The following is a 12,552-nucleotide window of genomic DNA, read 5'->3' on the forward strand; positions in this document are numbered from 1 at the left end:
CTCACTTTTAACAATAAACACCATGAATGTGAGAGTAAATTTCCACAACCACGCAGTCCAATGAACCTGCAGGGAAAAAGAGAAGGAATGTTCAGCTACGAAATGTTTGAGCAGAAGAAGACACACTGATATCAGCTTAAAAGAATGAACTATTGAAAGGATATCCAGGAGAGAAGTACATACCAAAAGGAACAATGTGAAACTTAGTCTGCGGCTCTAGCAGCCCGTAAGTAGTGCACATGATCTCTCACTTTTAATAATAAACACCATGAATGCGAGAGTAAATTTCCACAACCACGCAGTCCAATGAACCTGCTGGGTAAAAGAGAAGGAATGTCCAGTTACGAAATGTTGGAGAAGAAGAAGACACACTGATATCAGCTTAAAAGAATGAACTACTTAAAAGATATCCAGGAGAGAAGTACATACCAAAAGGAACAATGTGAAACTCAGTCTGCTTCTCTCATAGCCCATAAGTAGCGCTCATGATCTCTCACTTTTAACATTAAACACCATGAATGTGAGAGTAAATTTCCACAACCACGCAGTCCAATGAACCTGCTGGGGAAAACAGAAGGAATGTCCAGTTACGAAATGTTTGAGCAGAAGAAGACACACTGATATCAGCTTAAAACAATGAACTATTGAAAGGATATCCAGAAGAGAAGTACATACCAAAAGGAACAATGTGAAACTCAGTCTGCGGCTCTAGCAGCCTGTAAGTAGTGCACATGATCTCTCACTTTTAATAATAAACACAATGAATGCGAGAGTAAATTTCCACAACCACACAGTCCAATGAACCTGTTGGGGAAAAGAGAAGGAATGTCCACTTACAAAATTTTGGAGAAGAAGAAGACACACTGATATCAGCTTAAAAGAATGAACTACTTAAAAGATATCCAGGAGAGAAGTACATACCAAAAGGAACAATGTGAAACTCAGTCTGCATCTCTCGTAGCCCATAAGTAGTGCACATGATCTCTCACTTTTAACATTAAACACCATGAATGTGAGAGTAAATTTCCACAACCACGCAGTCCAATGAACCTGCTGGGGAAAACAGAAGGAATGTCCAGTTACAAAATGTTTTAGCAGAAGAAGACACACTATATCAGCTTAAAACAGTGAACTATCGAAAGGATATCCAGAAGAGAAGTACTTACCAAAAGGAACAATGTGAAACTCAGTCTGCGGCTCTAACAGCCTGTAAGTAGTGCACATGATCTCTCACTTTTAATAATAAACACCATGAATGCGAGTGTAAAATTCCACAACCACGCAGTCCAATGAACCTGCTGGGGAAAACAGAAGGAATGTCCAGTTACAAAATGTGGGAGAAGAAGAAGACACACTGATATCAGCTTGAAAGAATGAACTATTGACAGGATATCCAGGAGAGCAGTACATACCAAAAGGAATAATGTGAAACTTAGTCTGTGGCTCTAGCAGCCCGTAAGTAGTCCACATGATCTCTCAATTTTAATAATAAACACCATGAATGCGAGAGTAAATTTCCACAACCACACAGTCCAATGAACCTGCTGGGAAAAACAGAAGGAATGTCCAAATACGAAATCTTGGAGCAGAAGAAGACACACAGATATCAGCTTAAAAGAATTAACTATTGGAAGGATATCCAGGAGAGAAGTACGTACCATAAGGAATAATGTGAAACTTAGTCTGCGGCTCTAGCAGCCCGTAAGTAGTGCACATGATCTCTCACTTTTAATAATAAAGACCATGAATGTGAGAGTAAATTTCCACAACCACGCAGTCCAATGAACCTGCTGGGGAAAACAGAAGGAATGTCCAGTTAAGAAATGTTGGTGAAGAAGAAGACACACTTATATGAGCTTAAAAGAATGAACTATTTAAAGGATATCAAGGAGAGAAGTACGTAACAAAAGGAATAATTGAAACTTAGTCTGCGGCTCTAGCAGCCCGTAAGTAGTGCACATGATCTCTCACTTTTAATAATAAACACCTTGAATGTGAGAGTAAATTTCCACAACCACGCAGTCCAATGAACCTGCTGGGGAAAACAGAAGGAATGTCCAGTTACGAAATGTTGGAGAAGAAGAAGACACACTGATATCAGCTTAAAAGAATGAACTATTGAAAGGATATCCAGGAGAGAAGTACATACCAAAAGGAACAATGTGAAACTTAGTCTGCGGCTCTAGCAGCCCGTAAGTAGTGCACATGATCTCTCACTTTTAATAATAAAGACCATGAATGTGAGAGTAAATTTCCACAACCACGCAGTCCAATGAACCTGCTGGGGAAAACAGAAGGAATGTCCAGTTACGAAATGTTGGAGAAGAAGAAGACACACTGATATCAGCTTAAAAGAATGAACTATTTAAAGGATATCCAGGAGAGAAGTACATACCAAAAGGAACAATGTGAAACTTAGTCTGCGGCTCTAGCAGCCCATAAGTAGTGCACATGATCTCTCACTTTTAATAATAAACACCATGAATGCGAGAGTAAATTTCCACAACCACGCAGTCCAATGAACCTCATGGGGAAAACAGAAGGAATGTCCAGTTACGAAATGTTGGAGAAGAAGAAGACACACTGATATCAGCTTAAAAGAATGAACTATTGAAAGGATATCCAGGAGAGAAGTACATACCAAAAGGAACAATGTGAAACTTAGTCTGCGGCTCTAGCAGCCCATAAGTAGTGCACATGATCTCTCACTTTTAATAATAAACACCATGAATGCGAGAGTAAATTTCCACAACCACGCAGTCCAATGAACCTGCTGGGGAAAACAGAAGGAATGTCCAGTTACGAAATGTTGGAGAAGAATAAAGACACACTGATATCAGCTTAAAAGAATGAACTATTGAAAGGATATCCAGGTGAGAAGTACATACCAAAAGGAATAATGTGAAACTTAGTCTGCGGCTCTAGCAGCCTGTAAGTATTGCACATGATCTCTCACTTTTAATAATAAACACCATGAATGCGAGAGTAAATTTCTACAACCACGCTGTCCAATGAACCTGCTGCGGAAAACAGAAGGAATGTCCAGTTATGAAATGTTGGAGCAGAGGAAGACACACTGATATGAGCTTAAAAGAATGAACTATTTAAAGGATATCCAGGAGAGAAGTACATACCAAAAGGAACAATGTGAAACTTAGTCTGCGGCTCTAGCAGCCCGTAAGTAGTGCACAGGATCTCTCACTTTTAATAATAAACACCATGAATGCGAGAGTATATTTCCATAACCACGCAGTCCAATGAATATGCTGGGGAAAACAGAAGGAATGTCCAGTTACGAAATGTTGGAGCAGAGGAAGACACACTGATATCAGCTTAAAAGAATGAACTATTTAAAGCATATCCAGGAGAGAAGTACATACCAAAAGGATCAATGTGAAACTCAGTCTGCGGCTCTCGTAGTATGATATAGTGCACATGATCTCTCACTTTTAATAATAAACACCATGAATGCGAGAGTAAATTTCCACAACCACGCAGTCCAATGAACGTGCTTGGTAGAACAGAAGGAATGTGCAGTTACGTAATGTTGGAGCAGAAGGAGACACACTGATATCAGCTTGAAAGAATGAACTATTGAAAGGATATCCAGGAGAGAAGTACATACCAAAAGGAACAAAATGAAACTCAGTCTACGGCTCTCGTAGCATGAAGTAGTGCACATGATTTCTCACTTTTAATAATAAAGACCATGAATGCGAGAGTAAATTTCCACAACCACGCAGTTCAATGAACCTGCTGAGGAAAACAGAAGGAATGTCCAGTTACAAAATGTTGGAGCAGAAGAAGACTCACTGATATCAGCTTAAAAGAATGAACTATTGAAAGGATATCCAGGAGAGAAGTACAGACCAAAAGGAATAATGTGAAACTTAGTCTGCGGCTCTAGCAGCCCGTAAGTAGTGCACATGGTCTCTCACTTTTAATAATAAACACCATGAATGCGAGAGTAAATTTCCACAAACACGCAGTCCAATGAACCTGCCTGGGAAAACAGAAGAAATGTCCAGTTACGAAATGTTGGAGCAGATGAAGACACACTGACATCAGCTCAAAAGAATGAACTATTAAAAGGATATCCAGGAGAGAAGTACATACCAAAAGGAACAAAATGAAACTCAGTCTGCGGCTCTCACAGCATGAAGTAGTGCACATGATCTCTCACTTTTAATAATAAACACAATGAATGCGAGAGTAAATTTCCACAACCACGCAGTCCAATGAACCTGCTGGGGAAAAGAGAAGGAATGTCCACTTACAAAATTTTGGAGAAGAAGAAGACACACTGATATCAGCTTAAAAGGATGAACTACTTAAAAGATATCCAGGAGAGAAGTACATACCAAAAGGAACAATGTGAAACTCAGTCTGCTTCTCTCGTAGCCCATAAGTAGCGCACATGATCTCTCACTTTTAACATTAAACACCATGAATGTGAGAGTAAATTTCCACAACCACGCAGTCCAATGAACCTGCTGGGGAAAACAGAAGGAATGTCCAGTTATGAAGTGTTGGAGAAGAAGAAGACACACTGATATCAGCTTAAAAGAATGAACTATTGACAGGATATCCAGGAGAGAAGTACATACGAAAAGGAACAATGTGAAACTTAGTCTGCGGCTCTAGCAGCCCGTAAGTAGTGCACATGATCTCTCACTTTTAATAATAAACACCATGAATGCGAGAGTAAATTTCCACAACCACGCAGTCCAATGAACCTGCTGGGGAAAACGGAAGGAATGTCCAGTTACGAAATGTTGGAGAAGAAGAAGACACACTGATATCAGCTTAAAAGGATGAACTATTGAAAGGATATCCAGGAGAGAAGTACGTAACAAAAGGAATAATGTGAAACTTAGTCTGCGGCTCTAGCAGCCCGTAAGTAGTGCACATGATCTCTCACTTTTAATAATAAACACCATGAATGCGAGAGTAAATTTCCACAACCACACAGTACAATGAACCTGCTGGGGAAAACAGAAGGAATGTCCAGTTACGAAATGTTGGAGCAGAAGAAGACACACTGATATCAGCTTAAAAGAATGAACTATTAAAGGATATCCAGGAGAGAAGTACATACCAAAAGGAATAATGTGAAACTTAGTCTGCGGCTCTAGCAGCCCTTTAGTAGTGCACATGATCAATCACTATTAATAATAAACACCATGAATGCGAGAGTAAATTTCCACAACCACGCAGTCCAATGAACCTGCTGGGGAAAACGGAAGGAATGTCCAGTTACGAAATGTTGGAGAAGAAGAAGACACACTGATATCAGCTTAAAAGGATGAACTTTTGAAAGGATATCCAGGAGAGAAGTACGTACCAAAAGGAATAATGTGAAACTTAGTCTGCGGCTCTAGCAGCCCGTAAGTAGTGCACATGATCTCTCACTTTTAATAATAAACACCATGAATGCGAGAGTAAATTTCCACAACCACACAGTACAATGAACCTGCTGGGGAAAACAGAAGGAATGTCCAGTTACGAAATGTTGGAGCAGAAGAAGACACACTGATATCAGCTTAAAAGAATGAACTATTAAAGGATATCCAGGAGAGAAGTACATACCAAAAGGAATAATGTGAAACTTAGTCTGCGGCTCTAGCAGCCCGTAAGTAGTGCACATGATCTCTCACTTTTAATAATAAACACCATGAATGCGAGAGTAAATTTCCACAACCACGCAGTCCAATGAACCTGCTGTGGAAAACGGAAGTAATGTCTAGTTACGAAATGTTGGAGAAGATGAAGACACACTGATATCAGCTTAAAAGAATGAACTATTGAAAGGATATCCAGGAGAGAAGTACGTACCAAAAGGAATAATGTGAAACTTAGTCTGAGGCTGTAGCTGCCCGTAAGTAGTGCACATGATCTCTCACTTTTAATAATAAACACCATGAATGCGAGAGTAAATTTCCACAACCACACAGTACAATGAACCTGCTGGGGAAAACAGAAGGAATGTCCAGTTACGAAATGTTGGAGCAGAAGAAGACACACTGATATCAGCTTAAAAGAATGAACTATTAAAGGATATCCAGGAGAGAAGTACATACCAAAAGGAACAAAATGAGACTCAGTCTGCAGCTCTCACAGCATGAAGTAGTGCACATGATCTCTCACTTTTAATAATAAACACAATGAATGCGAGAGTAAATTTCCACAACCACGCAGTCCAATGAACCTGCTGGGGAAAAGAGAAGGAATGTCCACTTACAAAATTTTGGAGAAGAAGAAGACACACTGATATCAGCTTAAAAGGATGAACTACTTAAAAGATATCCAGGAGAGAAGTACATACCAAAAGGAACAATGTGAAACTCAGTCTGCTTCTCTCGTAGCCCATAAGTAGCGCACATGATCTCTCACTTTTAACATTAAACACCATGAATGTGAGAGTAAATTTCCACAACCACGCAGTCCAATGAACCTGCTGGGGAAAACAGAAGGAATGTCCAGTTATGAAGTGTTGGAGAAGAAGAAGACACACTGATATCAGCTTAAAAGAATGAACTATTGACAGGATATCCAGGAGAGAAGTACATACGAAAAGGAACAATGTGAAACTTAGTCTGCGGCTCTAGCAGCCCGTAAGTAGTGCACATGATCTCTCACTTTTAATAATAAACACCATGAATGCGAGAGTAAATTTCCACAACCACGCAGTCCAATGAACCTGCTGGGGAAAACGGAAGGAATGTCCAGTTACAAAATGTTGGAGAAGAAGAAGACACACTGATATCAGCTTAAAAGGATGAACTATTGAAAGGATATCCAGGAGAGAAGTACGTAACAAAAGGAATAATGTGAAACTTAGTCTGCGGCTCTAGCAGCCCGTAAGTAGTGCACATGATCTCTCACTTTTAATAATAAACACCATGAATGCGAGAGTAAATTTCCACAACCACACAGTACAATGAACCTGCTGGGGAAAACAGAAGGAATGTCCAGTTACGAAATGTTGGAGCAGAAGAAGACACACTGATATCAGCTTAAAAGAATGAACTATTAAAGGATATCCAGGAGAGAAGTACATACCAAAAGGAATAATGTGAAACTTAGTCTGCGGCTCTAGCAGCCCGTTAGTAGTGCACATGATCAATCACTATTAATAATAAACACCATGAATGCGAGAGTAAATTTCCACAACCACGCAGTCCAATGAACCTGCTGGGGAAAACGGAAGGAATGTCCAGTTACGAAATGTTGGAGAAGAAGAAGACACACTGATATCAGCTTAAAAGGATGAACTTTTGAAAGGATATCCAGGAGAGAAGTACGTACCAAAAGGAATAATGTGAAACTTAGTCTGCGGCTCTAGCAGCCCGTAAGTAGTGCACATGATCTCTCACTTTTAATAATAAACACCATGAATGCGAGAGTAAATTTCCACAACCACACAGTACAATGAACCTGCTGGGGAAAACAGAAGGAATGTCCAGTTACGAAATGTTGGAGCAGAAGAAGACACACTGATATCAGCTTAAAAGAATGAACTATTAAAGGATATCCAGGAGAGAAGTACATACCAAAAGGAATAATGTGAAACTTAGTCTGCGGCTCTAGCAGCCCGTAAGTAGTGCACATGATCTCTCACTTTTAATAATAAACACCATGAATGCGAGAGTAAATTTCCACAACCACGCAGTCCAATGAACCTGCTGTGGAAAACGGAAGTAATGTCTAGTTACGAAATGTTGGAGAAGAAGAAGACACACTGATATCAGCTTAAAAGAATGAACTATTGAAAGGATATCCAGGAGAGAAGTACGTACCAAAAGGAATAATGTGAAACTTAGTCTGAGGCTGTAGCTGCCCGTAAGTAGTGCACATGATCTCTCACTTTTAATAATAAACACCATGAATGCGAGAGTAAATTTCCACAACCACACAGTACAATGAACCTGCTGGGGAAAACAGAAGGAATGTCCAGTTACGAAATGTTGGAGCAGAAGAAGACACACTGATATCAGCTTAAAAGAATGAACTATTAAAGGATATCCAGGAGAGAAGTACATACCAAAAGGAACAAAATGAGACTCAGTCTGCAGCTCTCACAGCATGAAGTAGTGCACATGATCTCTTACTTTTAATAATAAACACAATGAATGCGAGAGTAAATTTCCACAACCACGCAGTCCAATGAACCTGCTGGGGAAAAGAGAAGGAATGTCCACTTACAAAATTTTGGAGAAGAAGAAGACACACTGATATCAGCTTAAAAGGATGAACTACTTAAAAGATATCCAGGAGAGAAGTACATACCAAAAGGAACAATGTGAAACTCAGTCTGCTTCTCTCGTAGCCCATAAGTAGCGCACATGATCTCTCACTTTTAACATTAAACACCATGAATGTGAGAGTAAATTTCCACAACCACGCAGTCCAATGAACCTGCTGGGGATAACAGAAGGAATGTCCAGTTATGAAGTGTTGGAGAAGAAGAAGACACACTGATATCAGCTTAAAAGAATGAACTATTGACAGGATATCCAGGAGAGAAGTACATACGAAAAGGAACAATGTGAAACTTAGTCTGCAACTCTAGCAGCCCGTAAGTAGTGCACATGATCTCTCACTTTTAATAATAAACACCATGAATGCGAGAGTAAATTTCCACAACCACGCAGTCCAATGAACCTGCTGGGGAAAACGGAAGGAATGTCCAGTTACGAAATGTTGGAGAAGAAGAAGACACACTGATATCAGCTTAAAAGGATGAACTATTGAAAGGATATCCAGGAGAGAAGTACGTAACCAAAGGAATAATGTGAAACTTAGTCTGCGGCTCTAGCAGCCCGTAAGTAGTGCACATGATCTCTCACTTTTAATAATAAACACCATGAATGCGAGAGTAAATTTCCACAACCACACAGTACAATGAACCTGCTGGGGAAAACAGAAGGAATGTCCAGTTACGAAATGTTGGAGCAGAAGAAGACACACTGATATCAGCTTAAACGAATGAACTATTAAAGGATATCCAGGAGAGAAGTACATACCAAAAGGAATAATGTGAAACTTAGTCTGCGGCTCTAGCAGCCCGTAAGTAGTGCACATGATCTCTCACTTTTAATAATAAACACCATGAATGCGAGAGTAAATTTCCACAACCACGCAGTCCAATGAACCTGCTGTGGAAAACGGAAGTAATGTCTAGATACGAAATGTTGGAGAAGAAGAAGACACACTGATATCAGCTTAAAAGAATGAACTATTGAAAGGATATCCAGGAGAGAAGTACGTACCAAAAGGAATAATGTGAAACTTAGTCTGAGGCTGTAGCTGCCCGTAAGTAGTGCACATGATCTCTCACTTTTAATAATAAACACCATGAATGCGAGAGTAAATTTCCACAACCACACAGTACAATGAACCTGCTGGGGAAAACAGAAGGAATGTCCAGTTACGAAATGTTGGAGCAGAAGAAGACACACTGATATCAGCTTAAAAGAATGAACTATTAAAGGATATCCAGGAGAGAAGTACATACCAAAAGGAACAAAATGAGACTCAGTCTGCAGCTCTCACAGCATGAAGTAGTGCACATGATCTCTCACTTTTAATAATAAACACAATAAATGCGAGAGTAAATTTCCACAACCACGCAGTCCAATGAACCTGCTGGGGAAAACAGAAGGAATGTCCAGTTACGAAATGTTGGAGTAGAAGAAGACACACTGATATCAGCTTAAAAGAATGAACTATTGAAAGGATATCCAGGAGAGAAGTACGTACCAAAAGGAATAATGTGAAACTTAGTCTGAGGCTGTAGCTGCCCGTAAGTAGTGCACATGATCTCTCACTTTTAATAATAAACACCATGAATGCGAGAGTAAATTTCCACAACCACACAGTCCAATGAACCTGCTGGGGAAAACAGAAGGAATGTCCAGTTACGAAATGTTGGAGAAGAAGAAGACACACTGATATCAGCTTAAAAGGATGAACTATTGAAAGGATATCCAGGAGAGAAGTACATACCAAAAGGAATAATGTGAAACTTAGTCTGCGGCTGTAGCAGCCCGTAAGTAGTGCACATGATCTCTCACTTTTAATAATAAACACCATGAATGCGAGAGTAAATTTCCACAACCACGCAGTCCAATGAACCTGCTGGGGAAAACGGAAGGAATGTCCAGTTACGAAATGTTGGAGAAGAAGAAGACACACTGATATCAGCTTAAAAGGATGAACTATTGAAAGGATATCCAGGAGAGAAGTACGTAACAAAAGGAATAATGTGAAACTTAGTCTGCGGCTCTAGCAGCCCGTAAGTAGTGCACATGATCTCTCACTTTTAATAATAAACACCATGAATGCAAGAGTGAATTTCCACAACCACACAGTACAATGAACCTGCTGGGGAAAACAGAAGGAATGTCCAGTTACGAAATGTTGGAGCAGAAGAAGACACACTGATATCAGCTTAAAAGAATGAACTATTAAAGGATATCCAGGAGAGAAGTACATACCAAAAGGAACAAAATAAAACTCAGTCTGCGGCTCTCACAGCAATAAGTAGTGCAGATGATCTCTCACATTTAATAACAAACACCATGAATGCGAGAGTAAATTTCCACAACCACGCAGTCCAATGAACCTGCTGGGGAAAACAGAAGGAATGTCCAGTTACGAAATGTTGGAGAAAAAGAAGACACACTGATATCAGCTTAAAAGAATGAACTACTTAAAAGATATCCAGGAGAGAAGTACATACCAAAAGGAACAATATGAAATTTAGTCTGCGTCTCTCGTAGCCCATAAGTAGCGCACATGATCTCTCACTTTTAACAATAAACACCATGAATGTGAGCGTAAATTTCCACAAACACGCAGTCCAATGAACCTGCTGGGGATAACAGAAGGAATGTCCAGTTACCAAATGTTGGAGAAGAAAAAGACACGCTGATATCAGCTTAAAAGAATGAACTATTGACAGGATATTTAGGAGAGAAGTACGTACCAAAAGGAATAGTGTGAAACTTAGTCTGCGGCTCTAGCAGCCCGTAAGTAGTGCACATGATCTCTCACTTTTAATAATAAACACCATGAATGCGAGAGTAAATTTCCACAACCACGCAGTCCAATGAACCTGCTATGGAAAAGAGAAGGAATGTCCACTTACAAAATTTTGGAGAAGAAGAACACACACTGATATCAGCTTAAAAGAATGAACTACTTAAAAGATATCCAGGAGAGAAGTACATACCAAAAGGAACAATGTGAAACTCAGTCTGCGTCTCTCGTAGCCCATAAGTAGCGCACATGATCTCTCACTTTTAACATTAAACACCATGAATGTGAGAGTAAATTTCCACAACCACGCAGTCCAATAAACCTGCTGGGGAAAACAGAAGGAATGTCCAGTCACGAAATGTTTGAGCAGAAGAAGACACACTGATATCAGCTTAAAACAATGAACTATTGAAAGGATATCCAGAAGAGAAATACATACCAAAAGGAACAATGTGAAACTCAGTCTGCGGCTCTAGCAGCCTGTAAGTAGTGCACATGATCTCTCACTTTTAATAATAAACACCATGAATGCGAGTGTAAATTTCCACAACCACGCAGTCCAATGAACCTGCTGGGGAAAACAGAAGGAATGTCCAGTTACGAAATGTTGGAGAAGAAGAAGACACACTGATATCAGCTTAAAAGGATGAACTATTGAAAGGATATCCAGGAGACAAGTACGTACCAAAAGGAATAATGTGAAACTTAGTCTGCGGCTCTAGCAGCCCGTAAGTAGTGCACATGATCTCTCACTTTTAATAATAAACACAATGAATGCGAGAGTAAATTTCCACAACCACACAGTCCAATGAACCTGCTGGGGAAAAGAGAAGGAATGTCCACTTACAAAATTTTGGAGTAGAAGAAGACACACTGATATCAGCTTAAAAGAATGAACTACTTAAAAGATATCCAGCAGAGAAGTACATACCAAAAGGAACAATGTGAAACTCAGTCTGGGTCTCTCGTAGCCCATAAGTAGCGCACATGATCTCTCACTTTTAACATTAAACACCATGAATGTGAGAGTAAATTTCCACAACCACGCAGTCCAATGAACCTGCTGGGGAAAACAGAAGGAATGTCCAGTTACGAAATGTTTGAGCAGAAGAAGACACACTGATATCAGCTTAAAACAATGAACTATTGAAAGGATATCCAGAAGAGAAGTACATACCAAAAGGAATAATGTGAAACTTAGTCTGCGGCTCTAGCAGCCCGTAAGTAGTGCACATGATCTCTCACTTTTAATAATAAACACCATGAATGCGAGAGTAAATTTCCACAACCACACAGTACAATGAACCTGCTGGGGAAAACAGAAGGAATGTCCAGTTACGAAATGTTGGAGCAGAAGAAGACCCACTGATATCAGCTTAAAAGAATGAACTATTAAAGGATATCCAGGAGAGAAGTACATACCAAAAGGAACAAAATGAGACTCAGTCTGCAGCTCTCACAGCATGAAGTAGTGCACATGATCTCTCACTTTTAATAATAAACACAATG

This window comes from Schistocerca gregaria, chromosome 3, assembly GCF_023897955.1.
Source record: "Schistocerca gregaria isolate iqSchGreg1 chromosome 3, iqSchGreg1.2, whole genome shotgun sequence".
Classification (NCBI taxonomy): domain Eukaryota; kingdom Metazoa; phylum Arthropoda; class Insecta; order Orthoptera; family Acrididae; genus Schistocerca; species Schistocerca gregaria.